The sequence below is a fragment of the Passer domesticus genome, chromosome Z (assembly GCF_036417665.1).
Source record: "Passer domesticus isolate bPasDom1 chromosome Z, bPasDom1.hap1, whole genome shotgun sequence".
Lineage (NCBI taxonomy): Eukaryota > Metazoa > Chordata > Aves > Passeriformes > Passeridae > Passer > Passer domesticus.
Window position 1 is genome coordinate 70,973,391 of NC_087512.1, and position 27,855 is coordinate 71,001,245.

General features: G+C 39.3%; 2 long non-coding RNA genes across 2 annotated transcripts; one reads left to right on the forward strand and one right to left on the reverse strand.

Moving 5' to 3' along the window:
* Positions 1-27,475, forward strand: LOC135291301 (uncharacterized). The gene is made up of 4 exons (XR_010354097.1): positions 1-89; positions 924-996; positions 6,345-6,461; positions 27,309-27,475. It is a non-coding gene; the product is annotated as an uncharacterized LOC135291301 (long non-coding RNA).
* LOC135291119 (uncharacterized) lies at positions 12,216-19,407 on the reverse strand. Its single transcript, XR_010353983.1, has 4 exons — positions 18,993-19,407; positions 13,209-13,342; positions 12,980-13,122; positions 12,216-12,317 (listed from the first exon to the last, which is right to left on the reverse strand). It is a non-coding gene; the product is annotated as an uncharacterized LOC135291119 (long non-coding RNA).
* Positions 27,476-27,855: the final 380 nt, after the last annotated feature.

Here is a 27,855-nt window from a genome sequence, read left to right on the forward strand (position 1 = left end):
AATACGCCATCTGCCCTGCAGCTTGCATGAGCATCATGTGGCTGCTGCTGCACTGGGGTTTTAAAGCAGCATTCACCCCTCTGAAGGAGGTTCCATGGTTTTTTTTTTCTGTGTCTTATTGCTCTTATACCCATGCAGATACAAAAACAACCTTCCCTTTAACTGTCTGCCCTGGTCCATTCACTTCTCTTGAGACAGTTCCAGCTTATATAACTAATCACTTCCTGCAAAGTGTGTATGGATCCATACAAATAACTTGTAATGTTTAATTAAACTAAACTGTAATCAGCAGAATTTATCTTTTGACTACTGTGTACAAGGGAAGCTTTATCTGCTGAAAAATTTGCAGTGAGATTGGCTTGACTTTTAAAGGCACCATGTGAGGTTCTCATTAGCCTTATTATAATTTCTGAATAATAAATATGTAAATGATGAGTTTCACATGGGAGATTTAATTCTGTGCTCTTATTTCTGATTAGCTGGAAATACATTCTGGCTCTGTCAGATAATTGGTAGCACTGCACACCAATAAGGCATTTCCCTACAATTCATCAGAAGCAGTTGAAATTAAAGAAGGCAGGAGCTGTTACATTTTTGACAGTTTTGTAATGTCAACTTGTTGAAGTTATAACTCAGCCATTAATATAATGTATGAATTATTAAATCTTTCTTATGTCAGGAATTTAAAAACTGAAAACCCCCAAACTGAAGATGTGAGCCTGGGAGTATAAATGCTCTGGGAATCAGATTTCTGCCTTCCTCTCTGCCTCATTTCTTTTCTGAACTACTCTCTAATCCTTAGCCATTTAGTTTGAGTAAAGTGGAGGTAAAGTAGTATCCTTAGGAAACTGAACTTTACACACACAGCCCAAAGATGTAATTTTCCTAAGTAATTGTTTTGTTGGTTTCTTTTTTTTTTTGAGATCCTGACACTGATGAGCCTGGCTATATGATGACTTATAAAGCGTCTCTGCAAATGGAAAATTCCAAATAAATGTGAGTGTGGTAAGCGGTGCAAAAGAAGTAATGGAAAACAACTTAATACTTGAATGAATTTCCCTTTCCTGAACTGAATGCAGTGGAAGAGACAGGACCATATGAAGAAATAGTAGTTGATTAGTAATAAACTACAAAATGCAAAAGTACCCTCCACATCAAGAATCCATAGTTTTGTTTATCTTTATGCAGACTTTATTTTGTTGCTTTAGTAATTGACTCCTATATACATAATAAAATGCAGAGTTCTCTACTGAGATGACAAAATAACCACAAGCAGAGACTCTGGTTTTAGCATTATTTTAGTATTTCATGACAGTGTAATATTTGAGTGATTTGGTGAATCAAATATGCTTTTCCAGGTTTGAAAAAGAACTCTTTTTCCAGTTATAATGTGGACATCCCCACACCATTTTGTTTCTCTTCTCACAAGGCCAACTTTAAGTTCCTCTTTTGGTGATTTGAGCTCAAATTTTTATCAAACATCTACCATCTCTCCTCCACACAGGCAGTCTCCTTGGCTGACAAAGGACAGTTCTCCCCTATCCTGGGGAAGTTTCTTCCACCCATCAGCAGCAACTCAGTTTTATCTGCTTCTCCTGCCTTTTTATTCTTTACTCTTGATATTACCCACCCACTTCCAAATACACTAGGCAGCTTTGCTGTTTTTCTCTATCATGCAGTAAAAATTAATAGAAATGAGGCTTACTTAAACTGCTCAGACTGCCTTTTAACACTGCAAAAACAGTAGAACAAAACCAGGAAGGGATTTAATTTTAAAGTTCTGGCAATAGTTCACAGAACATAAACTATGATTGTCAAATATGTCATATGTCCAAAGTGGGTCAAATATTCATATTCTCATGTGAATTATATAAGAAAATAATATGTGGCTAAATGATCTATTTACTCAATTTTAGTAAAGATTCAACAGAAGTTTTTTTTTTTTTTTTTTTTTTTTTCCTAGCTTTCTAAATAATTTTTCACTTTCCAAATTTCAGATTTATAGTTTTGGAAAACCACCAGCTGCAAACTATTAAAACCTGTCACATGACAAAAAGAGTCACATAATCAAATATTTTAAAAATGTGTTACTGACTTAGGCCCTAATAAGAAATTGTTGATGGTGTATGCGTTTCTATGTGTTTGTGCAATCCTCCATTATTCCTTTACAGGTGAGCCCATGTAAAATAGAGAAGAGATTGTTATTGCTGTACTGCAATCATCAACTCTTATTTCATTACAGTTACTGCAGTAGTTATTCATCATCAGTATTATGATGATTTTAATAAGTTTAAAAAGCACATTCTTTCAATATTCATTAGTTTTCTCTTATTGTTATGATCCTCATGGCATCTGCAATTGGTAGACATTCAAATTATAGTCTAACAGAGATGGAAAAATTCCTTTGTGAATTGAATGCAAGTCTGCATGTTCTGATTTGTAGTCACTCTAAAATACAATAAAAAAAGGTTTAATCCATATGCCTTTTTTTTTTAATTGTTCTACAATGTGAACTAGGGTACAATCCCCTGGAAGTATTATTTTTCTTCTTTTAAGTGCTGAGGAGTATGAGCAATCCTCCTAATTTTCAGACTTTCATCACGACGTCTCTTAATTATGGGGGCACTCTGTTTGGTGAGACACACCAGGTCTTTAAATGGTACTGAGAAACTGCCTTCTGAGAGGATGGAGATGGCAATCCACAAGTGCTGGCACTGTGCCTAGCGTGATTTTTAAGATCAACCACTGTGTTCCATCCCAGGGGATGTACAAAGCCAGGCTTGGCCCTTGGCGTTGTGCAAAAGCACAGCAGTGGTTGGGATCAGACCCCTCAAAAACGAGGTGCAAACACGGCAGCAGGTGCCCTGGGTGTGCTGTTATTCAGTACAATAGAACTGCTCTTTGGAAACCTACAAACACCAGCTCAGATTAAAGCTGTAATGAATGCTTTCTTTGTAATGAAAGTTGAGACCACGGCACAGTCCACGTCATCTACATTCAGCTGTGTGATACCAGAGGTAGCTGTGAAGAAACATTGTGAAAAATGTACCAAGTAGAAAGTTAAGAATTTTCCTGTCTTTTATGGGAAAGCATTTTAAAGACTTCAGTTCCTTACACTCATAGGAAAAGGCAAAAATATGCCAAGAACATTAAGGCTTGGTGTGGAAGATACCCATACCAGCTGCAACTAGGAGGGTCTCCTCCTTGGTGTAGAAGCATAATTCAGGCATTGTTTAATTTAGGAACTATTGAAGCCACAGCAACAGCAGGCCTTAGCGGAGTTCTTCTCCAAGATACTGGATCAGCCATTTTAGAAGTAGTTCCCTTCTGCTCTTCCTTCCCTACCTGCACAAACCTTCTGAAAAGGCAGTGTCAGAACTGTTCTTTGCAGGTTAAAAATCTTCTTGTTTCATTGTAAAAATTTATTCATGATATATGTATAGGCTTTATTTAGCTAGACATAAACACAGTGTCCTTATTCTGGGATGAGTTTTCTGTGACCTACGTGCTTGTGAAGCTTTGTTTCAACATGTTTCTGCTTTGATTCTGACTGTTTCTTTCTTCAAGATAGGACCAAGAGAGTCCCCATCAAATTGCTCTATGTATGTTTTTTATTCTCTGCTTTACTGGTCACCAGCTTCCCTGATCTTGGACTGCATGGTGGTTAAGACTCTTGCTTAGGTCAGCTCTGCCCCACACTTAGATTTAGCAGATAATTGCTCATCTGCTGTGATAAAAGACAAAAATTATGCCTAACATCCCCAGCTGCCAATCTGCTGTCCTACTTAAAACATGGAAACTGAAGGAAGCAATTGGAACCATTTCCATTTTTAAAAAGCTGTGCTAGACAGCAGCATTGCAAGAGGCAATTTAACACTTCCCAAATCATCAGAATAAAACCACGTATGCTTCTACTCTGGATAAAGCCTAGGTCTTCTTTACTGTCCTTTCCTACTTGTGAGAGTCCACCTGTGACAAAGACATTTTGTGCTGTTCTTGTGAGCCAGCGAAGGCTTCCTGGAGGTGGGGAAAGCCCTGTATCTCTCTCAAGGAACACACCAAGGCTGTCACTATGACAACATGATGGAAGAGAGAAAGTTAAAAGATACGGACTTTAGCTGGCTCACAGAATGACATGGCTCCCTGTACAATGGACAATGTATGTTTTTGTTACATAAATGTAAATATCTTGAAAAACTATAAGAGCAACACGTTGCTGTAATAAGTCTCTCATATACTCCCTTCTGATGGAGTCTAGGTACTTTGTGCCGTGTTGCGCTCTATAATGACATCTACCTCCACTCAGGAGTTGTTACGATGCAGAATTTGCTAGGCTGCAATACTGCCTGCCAAATTTGTAAATGGAATTCTCCATCAACACCAAATCCTTCTTCTATAATCTCACTATGAAGTGAGCAGACTGTGGTGGTTCAAAAGTAAACCAGTGGGAGGAATGAATCCCACACAGATACCTTGAGAGAGATTTCTGGAGTTACAATTTAATAGAAAGATTACAATAAATGCAATGGTACAGAAAAACTGGCTTAAACCCACTAAGTCAGAATACAGCCTGGCACCCTGTTGGTCAGGGTGGTAGTCACAGGCCTATCAAGTAGTGATTGCAGTCCTGTTGAAATGATGGTTGCAGTTGAAAATGGTGGTCCTGTGGAAGGTCTGGTCTTCTGGTGGAAGTTCAGGACCTCCTCTGGACCTGTCCAGTGGTGGTGGTGTCCCAAGTCCCCAAAATGCCCAGACTGTTTACAGGGAGGTTCAGGCAGTATTTCCCACAATTCAAGCTGAAAGAAAAGGCAAGCAAGTAGAAAGAAAATCCTGTGTTTATAGGCTAAAAATGCCAAAGATTATTGATATGATAGATGGGTATCCAGGATATTTCAGTATATAGTGTAAAATGAGACTGGGCATTGTGATTATTATTTCTAGCAAAGATCCAGTTTTCATGTGGTTATATTCCATCTTTTTTTTTTTCCAGTTTTGTTCTTGCAGACTTTTTTCCTACTATCAGGTGAATAAGAGCAGAGCAGCACCTTACATGGAAAATTTATAGCAACTAAAGTATACCCTATTTATTTTTTAGCTTTGAATCCATCTTGCCAATGGTTTTCTGGAGTATGTCAAGACAATTTGGAGACCAGTAAAAAAGTTTGGAACCATACCAGGAGATAACAGGCACTTTTTCCTTAGTGGTTTTCACATCTCACTCATTAACAAACAATTGTGTGATTTGCATGACTACAGCAACACTGACAGGACTGTTGCAAGCTTTCAGTGTGCTAGTGCTGAGAAACAAAGAAGTATGTGTGTACACTAGTTTGGTCTTTTAAGAAGGGTAAAATATATTTGTGATTTTGAAGCCAGGTTATCAAACATTGACAGCTTAGGTCATGTTCTAAAAATACAAAATTGTTTATTTGGAAAAGTAAGAAGGCGATATTGCCATTAAAACCTGTGTGCACATACCAAAGAGATGTATAGACATGAGCTTTGTCTACTAAACTGATTACTATGTGAGTAAAAATAAAGACACAGGTGTGTATTTTTGCAAATAGATCCTGAATCAATAAATTGCACTTTCAAGATATGATGGTAAATATCAAAGATGTTTCAAATGAAAATGGCACCAGGGCAGTCCCTTTGTCCCTTTGCAATAGGCAGGGGACCAGCACAGGTATTTTAGCACTTCAGAGAAAGAAGAGCCTGGCAGACTTCCCACCATGAGAGCCTGTTGTGAAGGCTGACAGACTTCTGAACACAGGCCTTTGCAGAGATGTAGCTGATGTCTTGGCCTCTCCTGCACTACCTTTTCATTAAGACTCATCTTGGAAAATTACATTCTCTTGGCTTCTTTTACTTATAATGGCTACTTGTCTAACCACTGCTGCTCTATAACACATTTTCTCTCATCTCCCTGTAGCCTTGCTCTTTAATCTTTATTTCATATTTATATGAGACATCATTTCAGAGAGATAACAATTAAAGTTCAGGAAACAGAGAGAGAGGAAAAGAGACACAGAGAGCAATAAATTCATAAGTCAGGTTGAAACAGAAGGGTCTTGCTAATAATCAGGATGACATTGATGCCCTGGATGTATCTCAAAGTATTTTAATACAGATTGTCTGTGGTTGCAGGATAAAAGAAGACATTTTATTTATGCCTGCAGAAGTGAGTTAATGCTACAATTATTTGTTTCACACAGTTTTTCATGCACGTCCTTTTTTTTTTTCACCTTACATTTGGTTTAGTATCACAGTCTGATGGGTTTTTCACAGGTGATGGGTTTTTCCTGGTCTACAGCACACTCATCTTTCTTGCTTATTATTCCAAGGAATGAATGTGCATTCTACATGGCTATATGAGGTGGAGCAGCAAAAGTTACCAAGCTATCAGGAAACGCCTTCAATGCCAGCTGAGAGCATTGCTTCAGGTACAGTTGCTCCAAAATGTGAGTAGAAGCTGTAAATTTGCTCTCCCTTTTTCTTCTGACGTGCACATTTTTTCTTATGCTCCTGTTCTTCTTCCACAAAAATGTCACCAGTTGCCATATTTCATTTATGACTATATATAGGAACATCTTTCCAAAGAAACCATTATTTTTTCTTAGCCTTTTTTTGAATGTACTTACTAAATACTACTTACTTTTGTACTTACTAAATACTAAATACTTTTGAATGTACTTACTAAATATTTGTGAGATCTTGAAAATTATTATATTCTAGCCCTGGCCTCCCCTTCTCCCCTTCCCCCTGTGCCTTTTCCTTCACTGATGCAACTGCACAGAAACCTTTAGATTAGGAGGAATTCTCTAATACCCATACAGTATTTATTTTCTTAATACACATATAACTGGAGTTTATATAAATCTACCCTAGGAATCCTTGATGGAGATTGCACTGGCTGGAATAAAGTGGAGGTCTTTCCAGACACTTTTCTGGTCATGGAAGTGGCTCCTTTGGAATTGATATTTTCACCAATTATCCTTTGCTCTTTGCTGTACTCTGAAGCAGTGAATTCCATAGAAACATTTAAAGACTTAGTCAATGTCCTTCTTAAAAAGTTAGGAGAAAATATTAAATTTTTGTTGTTGTTGAGAAAGAAAGAAAATAAAAGAAGTAGCATAGGCAGGAATGCTTTATCCAACTTTTGAGTTCTTCTTTCTGACATACTGTCATTTATCCTTGATTTTGAGAGCTTTACCTGCTCTGGAGTCATGGAGAAAATAGACAGAATTTTTCTTATCACCCATGAAGAAAGGTTGAATTCATGGTGCCAGCACACAATGCTAGAAATGGGATTTACAAACCTTTATCAAGTTAAAAGCATTTAACATTCAGCTTGTCCCTCATCCAACACCATACTCAGCCTGCAAAAGCTGAGATCATATGATTATTTCTTTACTAATTAGCCTATTTTCAGACAGGAAAATCAAAAAAGAGGAATACCTTCAGGCACCAGTGGCACAGATAAGAAAAGCCACAGCAGGGACTGTCAGAAATTCTCAGTTGCATGCTGGTGCTTGCTGGTCTCTCCTGGTTGTGGGATTTAGATCCCCTCTTCAAAAGTAAAAACTGGCTGCAAGTATTGGAAGGTCCTAGACACTAGGTATTTATCTTGTTTTCTGCCTGAGATTCTACATGTTTAGATTTCCTGACTTTCTTAAAGAACACCAGGTGCCTGAGTGTTTTCAAGGACTTAGGAATTGCAAGGGTTTTGAAAAGTTTACATCTTTTACATCTGTTTCTGTTGCTCAACAAAGATGTCATGCATATAAATACAGCCAGGATTATATGGGAAATGGATGCAACTGTTGCATCAAGCATTGAACAAACACGGCCATTCTGCTCAGGAAGAACTATGATGTTTTCACCCTTACTATCATTCAGAATTGCACTGGAAATTAATTGCATTCAATTTTTGGCAAATGAAAGAGTAATGTAGCTTGAAAAAAAAATTGAAAAAATTTATCAAAAAATTACTCCAACTGGAATTTGCTACCCGAAAAGCTCTTGCAGTGCAATTGCTTCCTTCTGCAAGAGCAGCTGTGTGCAAGTTGTATCAAAAGCTGTTCATGAAAGATGCCTCAGGATAAAACTTTGGACTGTGAGCACTGGATTCATGACTGGATTACACTGCAATTTTCCTGCATGGCTTCAGGCATCCCAGGTTACTCTCTGTGTCTAAGATTCCCACCTCTAACAGAGGAATAACAGCTTTTCACAGGGCATGTGCTGCAGGTAAGTGCATTAAAAATTGTAGGGTCTGTGAACACCAGAGTATGGAGCAGATAAATGTACTTTAGAGTTCTGCTGAGGAGGAAGAGTTTTCAGAAGAGGAGCAATTCCTAACCACATTATAATAGTGTTTTTTCCTCTGAATCTACCATACATAGAAAATAGCTTTGGTAGTATTTTGGGCAAGGACATGAAAATGTTGTGTTATGTGTTATCTATTTTTCCCTTCCCATTTTAAGGGACTCTACTTAATTATCCTCAGTCCAGTTATAAAGAGAGAAAAAAAAAGAGATTTAAAAGTTTTCAAAATAATTTCAAGTATATAGTATCAAGTTATATACATACATACATACATACATACACACACACACACATATATAATACATATATAATAAAATTAGTGTTATATAGTTTCTTACTACTTGGAATACTGCCAGGCAATCACACCATATATTTTTTAGTTGTCCAAGAGGGCGGATTGATCATATACTGCTTTTCAGGCAGCTGTGACAGGAAGGAGGGAAGGAAGAAAATTAGGATCTCTCTATATATATTTTTTTAATAGACATCCATCTCTGCTTCAAGACAGTTGTCTATTTCTAACAAAATGCAGCTGATAGGAGCTGCTCAATGATTTGGCTGTTAGAGACAGTCTTTGTGGAATGTGCAGAATGCACTTTGAGGGACATGATTAATGAATGTTTCACAGGGCACTGAAATGTGTAACGTACGTAACCCTGAGTGTGCATGAACGTACACACATGTGCACTGGCACATTTTTGTAGTATATTTGCAAACCAAACACCCAAATTCACTTGCGCTTCACCATAAGCTCCAGATATATAAACCCATTTAGTATTCCCAGTTGATTTGGGTGTTTTTAAATTCAAAATATTTCAATGCTATTATTGGTCTGTTAACATCATCAGCTTTGTGGTTCTTATCTACTGGGTCACTTTTACTTGAATTCTCCTCTTGTCATGCAAATTATTAGTAAGGTCCATAGTTATGGAGTATTTCTGATTATAAAATAAAGCAATAAAAACAAAAATCAGTAAAAGACTGGCTGAAGTGAATTTATAAATTGCTTAAAGTGCAAAACTGTCCTTTAACTTTTTTAAAAAAATCCTTTTTTCTGTTTATAAGCATTGTCTATGATTATAAAAGTCATGAATTTAAATAATCTTTATCAGCCTGGGAAATTAATAATCTGAAAACCATATCAGGCAAAAGTTTTAAATTATACTCTCTTCCATCTTATAGAAGAACTCATTGCAGGCTTTCTGCCAAAATTGGAGAAGAAGGCAGTGCTAAATAGATAAACAAACCTAGAAAGGCTCAAAAAACCTTCTTTCTTGATTTTCCAAATACAATATTTGTGGTGGATTCAGAAGTAGAGCCCCTGCTCTCCCCTTATTTCCTCCATCTATTACTTGCTCTAGAAATTAAAAAAGTCTCAAAAAAGGGTCTTTTCAGATCTTATTGAAATGAATATTTAATCTGATTAAAATTAAATTGATGGAATTGCTAGCACCGCTCAAGGCAGACTTTATTGTTTTGCAAAGATGAACTCTTCTTTCAATACTCATGCAGACACAGACAGCCTTGGTAAGTCAGTTTAACTGCCAGTTCAGACAGGGACTTGCAGAAAAAGAAGGGAGCAAATCCTCTCCCGTGAAGATGGGGGAAACCTTGCTTTGTGGTCCTTGAGGCAGTCAGCCCTGGTATGGCAACTTGGACAGGAGCAGGCTGCTTGACCCTGCAGATGTCCACACCCTGGGCTGCCCAAAATACTTTGTGGGGTCCCACAGTACACCAGGAGTAAGGCTAAAGTACCTTTGTTATCTGCTGTGGCTCTCTGTGGTGCAGCATGGTCAGGAATTGTTTAGATTGCAGCAGAAGGATTAGCCAATAATGTGTGGTGTGCGGGATATGCAACAAACAGGTCTGCAGGAACACCTCATGAAATTTGCTTTCCTCTGTATCCCAGCTGACTTGTGTACAAATGAGTGCAGTGGAGACCAGGTTTTTGATACCTGGTCTGGAGGAATGTCACAGAAACCTGGTTTTTATCCAATAACTGGAGGGAGAGGATGATGATTTCACTTTGAGGCATTTGATGTGTGATAGGGTGAGATGGTGGCAATGTCTGTGGGACAGTAGTGGTGGATGTACACTACCTCTTTACAGGGTGTTAGGTTTTCTATAGGCTTGATAAGTAATCATAAAGTCACAAGATGGTTTGGGTGGGAATAGACCTTTACAGGACATCTAATCCGACGCACCTGCAATGAGTAAAGACACTAGACTAGATTGCTCAGAGCTCCTCTAATCTTACCTGAATGTTTCCCTGCATGAGGAGCATCCATGACCTCTCTCGATACCATGTCTAAGCATTCTCATGGTAAAAACTTGCTCCTTGTATCTTGTGTAAACTGACTCTTCTTCTGCTTGAAATTGTTACACCTTGCCCTATCACTACAGACCCTCTCCCCATCTTTCTTATAAACGCTGTTTAAGCCCAGGAGGTCTGCATTATGGTCTTCCTGGAGACTTCTCCAGGCTGCACAGCCCCATCTTTCTCAACCTTTCCTTGTAAGAGAGGTGCTGCATCCCTCCAAATTTATTCATGACCCTGTCTTGAACCCACTCCAACAGTTCCGTGTCATTCTAGTGTTGAAGATCCTGGAGCTGCAGGCAGTGCTTCAGGTGAAGTCAGACAGTAATGAATGGTTCCTTGTATAGTCCTTTTTGTTGCTCTTCAACTCGCAATGTCCCAAGCTGTATAGGGGTACTATCTCCCTGGGCAAAGGAATGTATCTTGCTTTTGTCATTTTTTCTAAGCTGAAACTTCAAAGTAAAAAAATTTCCTCTTTGTTTATGTTTTCAGAGACACTTCAGAGACACTTTTCAGTGAAAACTGACTAATGAAAAATAGTTTGTTGTCAAACACATTTTTATCAGACTTGGGATGTTGCCATGCATACATCTTGTACTGTATACCTTCTGGTTTCCCCCTTTTCATGAAAATTAGGAGAAAAAGAGAAGACCAAATAAAGAATAATGTTATATTAAAAAAAGGCTTTACGTGCAACTCAAGTTTGATTGAAGTTTTTAACTAGTCCTTAGGCTATCAAATTAGTTTCTGCTTGGATTATCCTGGATTTCTGTGCAGGTACTGGGGTGGCTCAAGTTTGCTGGTAGGAATTTAATACTAGTTTTGGCTCAATATTCTGGCAGTCCTTCGGGATTAGTTGTGTGTGAATAGTTTGAAGGAAAGATCTGGAAATTTGTAGGTAGCAGGTCAAAGCTTTCAGTGGATAGTGACGAGTATGAAGGAAGATGGATAACATGGGGAAAGACAGTGAGATTAATGTCAGAGAAAAACAAAATGGAATAACAAAGGCAAGTTTATAACTAGAGGTGTATGGCAATACAGTTTCCCTTTAAAGATCATCTCTCTTATCCTGCAGTTCTTGTCCTTGTCCTTCTCCCTGTCTATCCCAGTCTACCTGTAATTTCCCACAGTATTTTTCCAATATTGCAGAGTGAGGGAGTTGGTTGAATCCTACTTTCTTTCCTTGCTTTAATCAGAGTACAACCTTCTTTCCTCTAGTAGATATGGAATATGGTTATATTTCCTCTAAAATTAACTTTTCTCTCCTCTCCTCTCCTCTCCTCTCCTCTCCTCTCCTCTCCTCTCCTCTCCTCTCCTCTCCTCTCCTCTCCTCTCCTCTCCTCTCCTCTCCTCTCCTCTCCTCTCCTCTCCTCTCCTCTCCTCTCCTCTCCTCTCCTCTCCTCTCCTCTCCTCTCCTCTCCTCTCCTCTCCTCTCCTCTCCTCTCCTCTCCTCTCCTCTCCTCTCCTCTCCTCTCCTCTCCTCTCCTCTCCTCTCCTCTCCTCTCCTCTCCTCTCCTCTCCTCTCCTCTCCTCTCCTCTCCTCTCCTCTCCTCTCCTCTCCTCTCCTCTCCTCTCCTCTTCTCTTTCTGGGGCCAGCAGTGTGGGACAGCAACCGGCCAAGAGGGAAGGGAGCTGGGCTGCTGGGTGCCCCCAACTCCATGCTCCAGCCATCCTGCCAAAGGAAAATTACATTCCAATTAGTCAACCCTAGCAGTCCTTGTCGTCAAAACTTTTACAGCCGACTCCATTCCTGTTTCTAAAACTTCCTTTTAATTACAAGTGTTAATCCAACTGATATCGCTTCTTGCAGAGGACAACATAAACATTCTACATAAATGTAAAGTTTTTTAACATCTTCTAAATTTTTTTTTAAATACAGGGAGGGAGAGTTCCTTCTCATATTAATGCTTGTCTTTCTCATGTGGCTAACACTTTAATCCAAACACTTTTTGTAGCAAACCAGTAGTAGGTGACCACTGACGTTTGTGGTCTTTAAACAGAAGTTTCTGGGCTGGGGAATTACTGGGAAGGCACATCCAGCCCTCTCACTCCTGCACTACAGCTACAAGGAAATTAAATCTAAACTATCTGAAAAATACTGCATGTATCTTCTCTTTCTGTGATAAATGTGTTACAAACTTGAGTTACTACTTTGGTTGTAGACACACTCTATTTCCTGATTATCATAATCCTCAATAGAGCTATTGAATTCACAGACTAGGAGCCATTTTACTTAATGAAACACTTTTGCAAGTGATATGTTTTATATATATGTAAAATGATAAAAAAACTGGATGTCTAGTGCATAAAACCCCAAAGGATAAGTGATCTTACCACACTGGCAACAATAGGAATCGGGTCAACTGTTGTACTGTAGAATTTGCTTCTCCTTTAAATTCTTCACATGAATTTGTCAGTTCAAGTTATCCTGGAGATCAGTGGAGGTCTAGTTGCTTATTTGAAAGCTTACTGTGAGCCTTGAGAAGAGTTAAAAACATGACTGACATATATAAGGGAATTCCAGGGGAAAGGTTCAGCTGAGCTCATATAAAGAAAGACTTACTTGGAGCCCATAAAGCAATCTTTCTGCAAGCAGTGTCTCTGGTCCTGTCAGGAGAACTCTGTGTAGGCACTTTGATGTATAGGTCAGGTCACACAAGGTATTTCTCACATTATATGTGAGACTGGATTGCCAGCCTAGGAAAATTTAAAGTATTTCATTTATCTAAAAATAATAGCAAAAAGGGAGTAGGAGGAATGACTTTGCTACACTGGCAATCAAAGCACATTCCCAGGTACCCCAGGCTTGAATGGCCCAGCTTTGAATTTCAGGTTCCTTCCTGCTACTGTTACCTAGCTCAGGTAGATCAGCAAAATTTCTTTGCAGCTTCCAATTGCGCTTCCCAGGCCTACACTCCCAGTTTAAGCCTCACATGGATGAAAAGATGTCATTAAAAATGCCCTGTGAATTAGCTAGACAGAATAAAATTTCATTTAAATGTTATTGTTTTAACCTGATCAATGTTGCAGAAATATCTCAGAAACTCATAGCAGCCTTAAATAAAGAAATCTGTAGACTTCTTTCTTTCACTCTTTCTCATGGCAAAAAACTGAGCTGTGATTAAAATCCTGCTGCAAAATTGGAAATGGTGGGATATCTTCAGCCCTAGACTATGCATGGATAAAACTTATATTAAAATTAAGACAAAACCAGGGTACATTCTGTGCAACATTGACAACTAATATTTGAACTAAAATTAGAGAGTGAAAAGTAAGAATGGGCTGACATCTTCCACAAAAAACTTAGAAGTCAAAGAAATTAAACACAGAGGAACGAATATTTATTAGAAACTGCTTAATGTACTCATAAAACTACTAGAAAGACATATTTTTCGACAAGTATCTTTCCAGTACTTTTTAAGAAAAGTGCCTGGTCAAAGAGTGGTTTTCCATTATTGGAACCCAGGAGCTGAAGTGAGTTAAGTGCTATTGGTTTTCAAAAGAAACTGAAGCAAATGCATTATGCTAGATCCTGCTCAAGTACAGTGATACATATATATCTTTGATCTTTCAAATATTGTGGGATCAAAGTATTCACTGTTTTGGGTATAAACCAGTGCTAAAATCATCTGATTACAGCTCTGGCCGCAGAAAAGAACCAGGTACACATGACTTTGCACTGATGTCACTCCAGGTTGTCTGTGCACTTTTGAGTTAATTTGCATGTCTTTCAACTTAATTTCTTTTCTATTGCATGGTCTGGAATAAATAGCAGTTACTAATAATCTATTTAAAACTGATTTTTGTGCTACACTGTTACAGACACAGAGAGAGAGATGAATAGAAATGCACGGCTGTGTGTATTTGGTCTCCTTACTCTTCTTAATACATACATTTAAAAAAAATCACATCTAGCACCCTGGTTACAAGTTTTTCTTAATTGACAATGCTTCATCCTTAACCAAGCACTCATAGTAGCATGAATTAATTAATGAAAACACAAGAAAATTTTGGAATGGGTCATTCTTGTTATCAGTGCTTATTTGATCATATAAAAACAGTTTGAAGTTTTAGAGAGAGGGAGGAGGAATTGCTTTCTTGCATTTAAAGGGCAATCCTCATGAAAAAATCAGCCCAGAGCTATACAGAAAAAAACTCTGGATAAACTGTTTGAAGGTAGGGTACTTGCTATACTCCTGGACCCAGTGAAAATTTTGATCATCACTAATCAATGAACAGAAATGTTATACTTCACAGGTTTGATTTTTTTTTAATAAACCAAAGTAGGATAATGTGAAAAAAGTAGTAGAGAAGCTTTATTGGCTTCTCAGCATGTTTTTACCCCTTTTTCTCTAAATAACACTGGCCCCAAGCACCTATGCCCTTGCCCCACTTTCCATGTGATTCAGGAATGCTAGGTCCCCACATGCTTCCTGCTGAGCAACACTAGTCCCCTTTCCACTGCTGGGCTTGTCTCTTGCAGCACACAGGTACTGAGCAAATTTTTTGGAGCACTGACCCTCCTCTGCTTTGTTGCAGTCCTCGCCAGCGCTGCTGGCTCCATTTTGCTATGCCCTTAGTGTGGGCACACAGATCATGGGCCTTCCTGACTGTGCATGAGAAGCCTTCTACTCAGAGCACAGCCCCGACAGCCCTCTTTGTACCTGGTTTGATTAAGGTTATATAGAAATGTCCTTGTTGGTGTACCGGCTACATCAACACGGTTTTTAAGGTTTACAGGTCTCTCTGTATCATCTCTGAGTCTTTGTGAATATGTAAACATAAGCATGGCCATTCAGTCATGGATACAGGAAACAAAGGATATCAGTCAGAGAGACTGGCAATACACAGACTCTTTTTCTCAGGATGTTTTCTCCAGGAATCCTTTCCTCTTACCCAACTACTTTATATTACCCTCCAAAGCAAAAACTAGGGGAAAAAATGCTATAAGTGAGAGGAAATTACTAAAGGAAATACACAAATATCACCCACAAAACGATACCAGACATTATAAACTCAAAGGTTCTAATACCTGAAATTATTTTGGCTTTGAAAAATGCGCATGAATTACTGATAGTAATTTACATCTGAGGCTAACAGTGACTTGATACTGCAAGAATGTTCTTTAAGAAAAGAGTAAGAAATTGCTTAGAAACTTTACAGGGTTTTTTCAAATCTTTACAGTAAAGAAATTTCTTTTTTTTTCAATGAAGCATGTAGGTTTTGCTAGAGATTAGAATTATTTTTTTTCTTTTAATTCCCCCTAAAATGCACATAGGGCAGTGAACTGAGTTTTCATGTCAAGTCAGCCTGGCATTCCATAAGTGTTGGATGCTACCTGGATATGGACTTTGTTTCTTGGACTTTTTCTGTAGTACTTGCCATTCAGCAAATTTAATTTCTAATTCCACTCATCCTTGTGACTTCTTCAGAACGGGATTTAATGAATGGACCTAACCTGATGCAGTGAGCTGAAGTGTGTAACTTGGAGAAGCTTGTGATTCAGCATACTTTTAGACCAAAGGTATATTCACTGATCATGCACATAAGGCTCATCTATGAGCAGCTCAGTGTATGAGATACCATTGTTGAGTAATATTTTACTCAAAAGAGGGTTTCACTGCCTTTATTCACTGCTTGAACCTTACACTGTTGAGTTCTCCTCTCATGTAAAAGATTAAATAGCACCCTAAGCTTTTCTACAAAAAATCAGTGCCAAGGTAGCTTATTCCATTTTGTCTTGCTTGTCAATCTGTGACTCCTTAAAGGTATGCAAAATTTGACTGAAGTGCCTATTTGTCCAGAACAAAAGCTACTTCAACTCTTTCAGCTTTGTCAACAATGTCAGAGGAGAGGAAGTAAGTTATCAGGGAAAGAAAAAAAAAAGTCATGCAATATTTCAGCCTAGAGCTATGTAAACAAGCTCTTAAATATATGATTTGTATACCTCATTCATCTACAACTGTTTGTACTATGCTGACACACTTCTGTAACACTGAATAAATTACTAGTGCATTTGGCTTTTTTAGGTTTCCTTCCTCATGCTTTCTCTACTACATCCCCTCAAAAGACAATTTCTTCCAAGATTCCTTGCCCAAACACTTACTAGATTTCATTGCTTGTTAGATGTCATAAAATTAAACAAAATCAAAACTCAAAAAAACAACAAGAAGATATTTAGATGGAAATTAAGCTAACTGAATTATTTAACAAACAGATGCTCCATGGAGATGTAAAATTTTTTCTAAGTGTGTGGAAAAGAGCTTTAAGGTTATGGTGCTGTTAAGTCAAACATCTTTTCTTCCTTATATCTTTAAAGCTACCAAGCTACTTTCATCCAACTGAGTAGCAAAGTGGGAATAACTTATGTTCTTCTTTGAAGACACATAATGTCACTTATAAGCCTCTTCAGGTCCTACTGGCTTGTGTTTTAGTTAAACTGGTTAATTAGAAAGTAAGGTAGTTGAACTTGAGCTAGCTGCTGAAAGTGCACAGTGTAGTAAAAGGTTCAATAAGTCAAAAGTGAGAGGGTGAGTGTTCATGTCTGTGAAGAGAGATGAAGGCAGGCAAAATATTTAATGCTTTTAAAATAATGGAATTATTTAGGTTGGAAAAGATCCATTATCATTGAGCCTAACCATTAACCTAACACAGCTAAGTGCAATGATAAACCACATCTCTTAGCACCATATCTGTATGTGTTTTTAAATGTCTCCGGGGATGGTGACCCAACCACTCCCACAGGCAGGCTGTGCCAATACCTGGCTAACCTTTCAGTGAAGAAATTTTGTCTAATAATCAATCCAAACTTCCCTGTCACATCTAGAGACCTTTTAGTCTCATCCTTTGCCTTGCTACTTGAGAGAACAAGCTCCACCTGGCTGCTACCTCCTTCCATGTATCTATAGAGATTGAAAGGTTCCCTGTGAGCCTCCTCTCCAGACTAAATAGTCCCTGTCCCCTCATTCGCTTCTCATATAATTTTTTTCAAACCCTTCACCAGCTGTATTGCCCTTCTTTGCACATGCTTAACGGAAATAAACAACAGGGTCATAAATTAAACTAAAGAAAACCAACAGGAAAATTTTTTAAAAACTCCTAGTTCTAGAGCTGGGGAGAAATTGGAAGAGGTACAAGTAATGTACTGTGAAAACTGGCATGATAAGCACCACAGTCATGGGATTTTATTACCTTAGATTTTTTTAGCTTAACTCTTAGGTGCTTTTAAACAGTGGGGCATGTTTTTTTATATTATTTATCAAAAAACATACATATTCTCTGCACTCCTGAAAACATGAGATGGGAATGTGTTGAATGTCTCCCACGCAGGGGAGAGTAAAACAAGGGGAGGCAATGTTGTAGTATGGAATACACTAAAAGAAAAATGAGGGTTCATTGAGTAGCCAACAATGTGAATAAATAACATGCCGCAGAGAGAAATTTGAAATGTTCAATTACTTTTTTCTTCATTTTTAACAAACTGGGTAGTTATGATCAGATTTTTTAATAATTATTTGATGATAACAATCTGGAGTAGGAACCTGAGCCAGAAAAAGAAGGAAAATAGTGAAGAGACTATTAAATTAGGGAATTATTTGACCCCAACTAAGTTGACCATATAATGCCACCAAGGGAAGCTGAATTAGTTCCTTAGGTATTACTGATTATATTTAAGAACTCAAGGAAAAAAGTGCAAAGAATGTAAGAGAAAGAAATCCACATGTTAAAGGGTACAGACTAGCTTTAACTGATTAAATAAAAAGCCCCTGGAACAAAAATTATATGCATAGATCAGATGGGAAGTGTGGACTGGATGAGTGGACAGTGATATTGAGAAATACCCAAACAGCAGATCTCAGAAGGTCATAATCAGTGGTACAGGGTCCAGTTGGAGGCCTGTCACTTTTGGTGACCCCAAGTGGGCCCACTCTTGCTTAATTTTTCCACCAATGACTTGGATGAAGGGGCAGAGGCCTGCTCAGCAATTTCCTGGCAGCACAAAGCTGCGAGGAGTGGCCGATAGCCCAGAGGGCTGAGCAGCCCTTCAGAAGGGCCTCAGCAGCCTGGAGCGATGGGCACAGAGGAACCTTCTGAAATTCAGCAAAGGCAAGTGCAGGATCCTGCACCTGGGGAGGAGCAACCCCAGGCACCAGCACAGCCTGGGGGTGACCTGCTGGGAAGCAGCTCTGCAGAGAGGGAGCCGGTGGACAACAAGCTCTCCATGAGCCAGCAGTGTGTCCTGGTGGCCAAGAAGGCCAGTGACATCCTGGGGTGAATTATGAAGAGAATTGCCAGGAGGTCAAGGGAGGTAACCCTGCCCCTCTACTCAGCCCTGGAGAGGCCTCACCTGGAATACTGTGTCCAGTTCTGGGCTCCTCAGTAAAAGAGAGGCATGGAGCTCTGAAGCAGGTCTGGGAAGGAATCAAAGATGATTAAGGGAGCATCTGTCTCATGAGGAAAGGCTGAGTTGGTCCTGTTCAGCCTTGTTAAGAGACTACTGATATGGGACCTCATCAATTTCTTAAGTGCCTGAAGGGAGGCTGTCAAGAAGCTGAGGCTCCTTTTAGTGGTGCCAAGCATTAGGAAAAGAGGCAATGGCCAGAGACTGATCCACAGGAAGTTCCAAGTGAAGAACTTTCCATGCAGGTGCCCACACCCTGGAGCAGATTGCCCAGAAAGGATGTGGAGTTCCTCTCACTGGAGATATTCCAGAACTGTCTTGACTCAATTCTGTGCCATGTGCTCTGGGATGACCCTGTTTGATTAAGGAGGTTGGACCAGATGACCCACCGTGGTTCCTTTCAATGTGACCCTTTCTGTGAGAGCATAGTAACTTGGCAAATTAATCTGAGTAGAAATGCCAATGAATTAGAGTTTATGCTATCATGATCTACCAGTCAATGCTTTCATTAATCAGACAGAGACATAAGTCAAAAATGGACAGACAGAAGACACGTCAAAAATGTTTGCACTATCTTAAGTGCATGTCAAACTGAAATTTAGCTAGTAGTAGTTACTGTTGCTAGGAAGTATATAGTACAGTGCAGTTGAACTCCACATAAATGAAAAGTTTAAACCTGCTTTCTCCAGTAAGCATTACCAAAAACGTCATTACTCTTAGACTCCAAAGACTCACAATTTCTAACTGTGATCTGAGTATTTTTGGGCAAAGGAATGACTAAAAATATAGACTAATCTGATCTAATCTAAAACTAGATTAGATTAGATTAGATTAGATAGTCCAGAAATAAATAGTTCAAACTCCCCACATGCCCGTCTTGTAATATTTTCTTGCTGTGCTCATTCTAGATGCAGGGCTACATGTCTGTTCCAGCATCCTGGACCATGGAAAGTCTATCTTCACATACTCTGTGAGGCCTGGTAATGCCTTCTTACTCCTCTCAACTGTCGTGTCAAGATATGGAGAGAGCAAAGCAGTTTTGTGCAAAAAGAAAGTTCCCCACATTGTTCCCTGTTATGAAAAACAAAAGGTCCCCTACAATGGAGGCATTAGACTTTGTGTCTGGTTCTCCCTGGAAAGCCAGAGGGCTTGGAAATATGTCCATATGACAGGTGGGCAAGAAGTCATGGGCATTGCTTGTGGGACTTGGAAAGGACTGAGAGACAAGTGAAAGCACAAAGAGGAAGATAAGGGTAGCTGTGTGACTTGAACAGCCGGATGCTCTGAAGAAGGTTTAGATGTGCACTGTGATACCTGAGCTGACTGACCTTCTGTTGAAAGCAGCAGCTTTGTGTCACTCACACAGAACTGTATGTGCCTTCTCTTCTGCAGCACATGGGATGGAATGTGGGGAACGAGTGAGGGCAGGAAAAAGGGAGATGTGAGCCAGGAGTGCTGGGAAATGTTCAGCCTGGGAGGTGTCCTGAAAGCAAATAACACACCTTCCCCCTTGGCTTTTCTCTGTTTCTGTGTAAAAGTCTGTGGGACGGAAGTAATTGCCATCCAGAAATGGAACAGCAAGCCAGACAGGAAGGTAAGTATGTATGCAGGACCTACAAATGTGTGGAAAAGCAGGAGATGTCCACTTCCATGTGACCCCAGCAGCAAAAAACTCTATGCTTCTCACTCAAACTGCAGGAAACTAGTTGCTAGGTAAATTTGTATTGCATGACATCCCTCAGTCCAAAATTCATCCAGCTTCTTTAAAGTGGGGGTCACAAGCAAGCTGGATCAATTTTGGAGTATATCAGCAATGATTCAAGTCCATCAGGACAAACACAGTTTACACCTGAGGAGGGAGGAATGTTCCCTTGACACTGTCCCAGGGCACTTGGTCCTCCTGGCCACAGCTCTCTACATCCCAGGAAGTGTCTGAATAGATGTCCAACAGTATATTCTTGCACAAGTGGGCATGTTGCTACAGTGAGATGTGTTGGCAGACACCAATGTCAGCAGAGACAACTCTGCTCTCCCTGTGGGGCATCTATACTGCATGGAGGGAGGTGAGGGTATCATGAAAAGCCGAGGCAACCTCCTGGTCTGAGATGCTTCCCCATGTCATTCACTGTAAAGACATTGATGGTGGTAAGGAAAATCTGCCTCAAGCATGCTTAGGTAGGGATGCTCATACAGGGCGGTATAGATACTGTACTGTGAGTACTTATACTTCACAGCTAGAGTCTTTAAGCAACAGAGTGAGATGGAAATTCTCACTCCCACTTCCATATTTATACAGTCATAATTCACAGCACACAAATCAGTCGAAAGCATTAAATTATTCATAGACATAACAAGTACTTAAACAAAAGAAAAGAGCAAAACCTGTTAATGACCATATTTTTTCTCTTACAGCCATCCAAGAGTGCTCTAATACTGATATCACACCTTTTCTTCCTGAACTGTCAGTTCATCAACTTACTTTCTCTTTTTTTTTTTTTGCCAGAATTGATCACATCTCCTGTGTTCTGCAGCTAAAATCCAGATATTTTCGTTGTCCCATGTGCTTTTTCCCACTTCAGCAAGTGAAACAAAACACTATCTTAAGAAAGACATGAACTTTTTACTAGATGCCAACTTAGACATTTTTCTGATTGTTTCCTGATATAGTAATAGATGAAAGATCATCAAGGGTAGCAACAAAAGTAATGAAAATCACCCCAATTTTTTTTTGCTCAGACATGACCCTCACAGTTTAAATTCCTACACAACCTTACTTTCATCTCTCCATATAAAAAGCAAGATTTCCCAAAGTGAAGAAAACCACCCAACAAAAACTTGTGGGATTGTTGATATGCTGTAAAATAATAATAGAGTATGTTAGCAGGTCTCAGTGTTGGCTCCTTGAAGCCATTACCATTTATTTTTGTTTTGTGGAAGAATAAGTTTTAGGGAGTTTTGAGAAGCTATTTGAATGAAAATAAATTATATTGGGTAAAATTGTGGAGCCTTCCTATGCTTTAATCTCGACAAGTATAATCCAGTTATCTTCAGTGGTATTTTAGATTAAGTACTTTCATTAATTTGGCCAAATTAATTATATTTGGCCTCAATAACAATAGCAATGAGAAACATTAAGATAAGATAAATCATCTTCTTACTTTTACATACTCCTAGTCCCATCACTGATCAGATTACTTGTGTCTATCTGTTCTATGTTTCAAGAGACTGATGTTCTGGCTCACAATATAGAAAAATTTTAATTCTATTCACTTTATTAAATAATACTGCTCAAACAAGAAAAGATAGCTAAAATCATTCACAGTGTAAAATGAGAACTCTAATTTTAATTAAGGACCAATCCTCGATAAGCAGGAAAGCCAGTAGCTTATGACGTTTGAGTTTCAATTTTGTCTCTGAGAGGAAGCCTGAAGTCTCTAACTTATTGTGGGAGCTAAAATTCTGGTTTTTCTTTTATATTTTATTAGTATCTCTTAGTGCACATAATACCTATGGTGCAAATTTTGACACTTAAAATATGGTGTTAACACCATATTTTGACACTTAAATTTATTTTTTTTTGCAGAGGTGCATTGATTTTGCTCACTTTTTAAAGAGCAAGTATCCTTTTCCAAGGTCCAGGGGTTTGTTGTCTACTGTTTTCCATCTAGGGAATAAAACCTCTTTCAACCTGGGAGAAGCATGGCTGCCTCCTAGGAAAGTGTCTGAAGTACTTCCCTAATGCAGATGAGGTGAGAGAAGGAGAGTGTGCATGTGTCAAGAAAGAGCTAATTAGCTGTATTAAAAATTATAATATAGCTTGTTGGACACATCGACTGTTTTTTACCTGATATTACAATGGCTGTTGGAGGCTAGGATCAAGATTTAAAAAATATCCCTGGACCACCAATATGAAGACAAATAAAAAGATCCCTTGCCTTCCTTCTGCCTTCAAACATAGATCACAGCTCCCAGATCCTCCTCATTTTCAGGACTCTTTTGTTTAACTAAGAAGTGAATTCTGGCAGTCTGACTTGAGGATCTTGCTGTAGACTGGCTGCTAGTTTCAGTGTCTTCTGAGAAGGACAAAACAGGGGTTGCCCACTTAACTTTGGTGAGAACAGCAGAGGAAGGGAATTTTGAGATGCACTGTCATGTAGGTCTAGCACTTCTCTTAAGGAGACAGAACATCTGACAGTCAAAATCATGTTAATTTTGAATCTACTATGCAGTAAAGGCAAAATTTAATAGTTCATGTAATGTTTTTCACCCCCATTCATTGCAACAAAATACAGAGTGTGAAATGGTTCTTTCCAGAACATACAACTGATGAGAGGAGCAAAGTGCATTCCTTTTTTCTCTCATCTTGTTAAGGGAGCACAGAGCAGATACACCTCATAACCAAAACTTAGTTCTCCTAGATGCCTTTTATCACACCATCCTTCTCGTAACATCCTCTCATCATCTGGTATCTTCCCCTTCTGCAGCACCACAAAAAGTCACTTGCTGAATCACAGGCTGTCCCTAAGAGGGATAAGTCTTTTCTAAGTCTGGAGAAGGAACAACAGCCTATCTATCTGAATTACTGGAAATGTTCTTTGGAAACAAACGTGTCAGTTCTTCTCGCTTCTTTAAGGTTCATTATCATAATCAAATCTACAAAACCAGTGATGTTTCCCCACACATACTAGGTAAAAACCCCCTGATTTTGCAGGTGTGTTTGGTAGAAGTGACATTGATACAAAACTTAAAGTATGGGCTGGATAGAATGGAAGGACAGTTTTCTTCACTATCAATTGTTTGAAAATATTCTTACCAAAAAATAAATTCTTTAAAGATATGTTAGAAACACTGTAACCATGTGAAAGTAGTATAGCCATATAACATAATTGTCTCCCTGTGATAGAGTGGAAATCAAGACTTCACATAGATTGACATGTACATAAGTTGCATTTTTGCAGGAATTTTAAATAGTGACTCAAAATTTTCAGCTTACCATCTCCATTCATATACTAATTTCCATTTACTGGTGTAATTTTTCATGTCATTATCACTCTATGTGTTTTCTTTTTATATACTGCATTCACTTAATTTCTCCCTTTCATTTTACTTCCTTTGATACCCTAACAGCTGGGTTTAAGAAAGTGCTGCTTTTATTTGCTGTCACTACCGGCATGGAAATTAGCACCTTGATGGGAGGCGTGCTACACGGAGCATATAGGCATTACAGAGCTCTTAAACACATTTCACTTCACTGTGATTAACAAAATTTAAACCAGGCATCAGCCACTTCCTTTTCTCCCTACAATGCCTTTTCAGAATGACAGCCATAGAAATGTGCATTATGAAAAGCAGCTCAAGCCTCACCCTTGATATTGTTGTCAGAGGACAGCAGCAGTTCAATAATGAACTTTCTTTTCCATATATTATTTGAGATCAGAGGAATAATGTACCAGTCAACTTAATGACCTTTTAGCCAACTCCCTATTGCAGCAATAATAGTTACCTCTGAAATATCCCAGGGTTAAATGCAGTTAGATTTTAAGGGCTGGATCATGAGCAGTGTTGGAGGCTGAAGGGACAAGAAAATGACTGTATGTTCCCACCTCCCCAACAACAGTCTGTGAGGGACTGAAATGGTAATGGTTAATGACTCAAACAATTGGCCCTGTGTGAAAGTAGTGGGTGCTTTGCTGAGGTCAGGTTTGCACCCTTCAGCCAAAGGGGAAGAGGAGAGGTTTTGGGCGTGTGATGGTGAAATCTCTGATTTGTGTAAGAACAGTTCAGGTGCAGGGGGTGTGTGCACCCATCACTGCAGAATGACTGTGCAAACAGACCTTTGTTTTAGCAGCAACTGGAGTTTGAGCCAGATAAGGCAAGAGGCTGATAAGAGGCAGACCCTACTAAGCGGGATAATGCTTTTTATCATGCCAAAGTCCTCTGCACAACTGGATCAGGTGTGAAAACTCTCTAGGGAAGTACCAGGACATTCACATAAGAACCTGAAGGTATCTGGCCATAATTGTCTCCACTACTCTGATGTGAGAGGAACCTTCATGTCCTTAGAAGGTGTCATAGACCACCACTGACCCCCAAAGTGCCTCCAGACTCACTTCTGGAGCCTTCCACCAAAGGACTGCACATGATCCACAGTGTTGTATTAGAGGGTGTAAAACCCCCACACCGCGAGAGGAGGTGCCTGGGTGCTCCCATAAACCTGAAGGTACATTAACCCAATGAACCCTGTGATTTGTATTTTCGCCCCCCATAACAGATTCAGACTGTGGCCATCACTTCAAAGAGCAGACACTGAAATTGTGAAACTCAAGTCTTGTTACTGGGTCTATGGATAGTGGCATCTTTTTTACTCTTATCCTTTATTTTTTTTTCTTTATTTTCTTTATAAGCTTTTATATTGCCATATTTCTACAGATAATAGCCAAGATGTCTACATGCCTCTTTTCCATTGCAACCAGAGAGGTCTAAAATAAACCCTACGTGCACATTCACACTGAATGACTGGTATTTATATGCATATGTATAAACACTGGTCATTTAGTTTCACTCTAATCCACTCCAAGGGGTCTATTAACCTCCCTTTCAGGGTCAGGTTGTAACACAACCTGTACAGAGAAGTATCTAGGAGCTGTTAGAGCAGGATTAACTTGCTGCAAGTCTCAGGAAGAAGACACCAGAAGACATGATAGACAAACCTTCCAGCAGGCTGCACAGGAAAGAACAGTAGCTCCTCCCTCGAGGGATTTAGTCATCCACTGCTCCAAGGGAACAAATGTATTCCATGCTACAGAGTAGATACTAACTCTGTAAATTTCACCCCCTGGCAACTATTTGTAGCAAGACAGACTTTTAGAAACTTGTTAGAGGTATTGCACAAAAACACAATGAGAATTTTTCTTTCCAATAAGAATCCCATGACCTTTGGAAATCCACAGTCCATTCTTCCAGAAATGCAGAGAAACTTATTCAGTTATGGAATGCTGTTGACTGTTAACTGCTGCTGAACTCACACTACCTAACTTTAGGCACCTAAGTAGGTGCTTGTGTTCAAAGATTTGTCTCTCTGATTCCTTATGTGGTCAAAGCAAAATGCTCCCCCACAAAAATGAACCAGGGCATAAATATTCTCCAGGTGCTCTGAGTTTCCTTAAGTAAACCTCTTTCCACAGACCACAGAAAGACCTTAAGGTTGTTGGTCTCCTAATGCAGGCATTAAGGACACACGCAGATTATAAGGCAGAAAATGGTATTCTTGATATCTAATATAAATAAGTGAATAAAAGGGAAATATAGCAAATCCTGTTACTTTAGTAGGGACCTGTATCAAGGGTCAAAATAACTCAATCCTAGCACTCTGTGTGGTCTCTCATCATGTCTAAAAGGAGCATAAAATGGTGGAGGACTCAGAGTCAAGGATATTCCATTGTCAGGGGTTGACAATGATTATTAAATTTGTCCTTGGTTTTGTACCTGGTATTCCAGGTCCAGTGCTGCTGTTGGCATCCCTTTTAACAAATGCATGCAACTGTGTTCAGAGATTTGGGGTGCCTCAAGTGTCAAGAAATGTCACATATTTCTTTTCACAAATAAAAATAAAGAAACTACATAATTGGTCCTACTGTTCTTGTATCTATACTCTACAGTGTACTGTATAGGAGCAAGTACATCAATGAGTCCTTTAGCAAGAGATTACTGCAAGCCAAGCCTTTTGAAAATAATGCACTTTTGTGAAGTGTTTACTAACTCATCCAAAACAGCTCCAGAAATGTCACACAAGAGACCTGCTTAAAATTAAGCACATCTTCAAAACTACTCAGTTTAACTGGGGTCTTCTTCTATCTTCTGGTTCATCCAACTACAATTCAACATGATTTCTCGTACTTTGTTACTCACCTGTGAGGCCTTTTTACTAAGTCTTGAGATGAGCTGTTTTGTGTTGTGTGGCAAGCTCTATAAACATCAGGAAGGATTTGAGCCTGCATTGAAGGGGATGAGGTGTTTAAAAACAGTGTAAAAAAAGCTACATGGCAAACCAGTATTAGGTACAAACATAAAGAAGGGTCTTCCTAAGTAACCTAAACACTGCCATGAGAAGGCATTTAGGAGCTTGCAATTACTTGACACTGTAGGCTGTTAAAACTGTTAAAAGTGTTGAAGTATCGGCAGAGCACTTTCTCTCAATTTCCTACTCAAAGTAGAGTCTGAATCAGCAATCCTGTGTGTCTTTCTCATGTCTTACTTTCACAGAATCGCAAAATCAGCCAGTTTGGAAGTGACCATAGTCCAACTTCCCTCATCAAACAGGGTCATCCCAGAGCACATGGTACCAGATTGTGTCCAGATGGTTCTTGAATATTTCCAGAGAGGGAGACTCCACAGTCTCTCTGGGCAGCCTGTTACAGTTTGTGGTTACATCCAGAGTAAGTAAATTCTTCTTCATGTTCAAGTGGAATTTCCTGTGAATCAGTTTCTGTCCATTACCTCTTGTCCTATTGCTTGGTGCCCCTTAAAGAAACCTGGTCCACCCTCTTGACACCCTCCCTTCAGATAATTATAGAAATTGATGAGGTGCCTGGTGCTGTTCCTCCCCAGGTGCAGGACCCTGCACTTGCCTTTGCTGAATTTCAGAAGGTTCCTCTGTGCCCATCGCTCCAGGCTGCTGAGGCCCTTCTGAAGGGCTGCTCAGCCCTCTGGGCTATCGGCCACTCCTCGCAGCTTTGTGCTGCCAGGAAATTGCTGAGCAGGCCTCTGCCCCTACACCCAAGTCATTGGTGGAAAAATTAAACAAGACTGG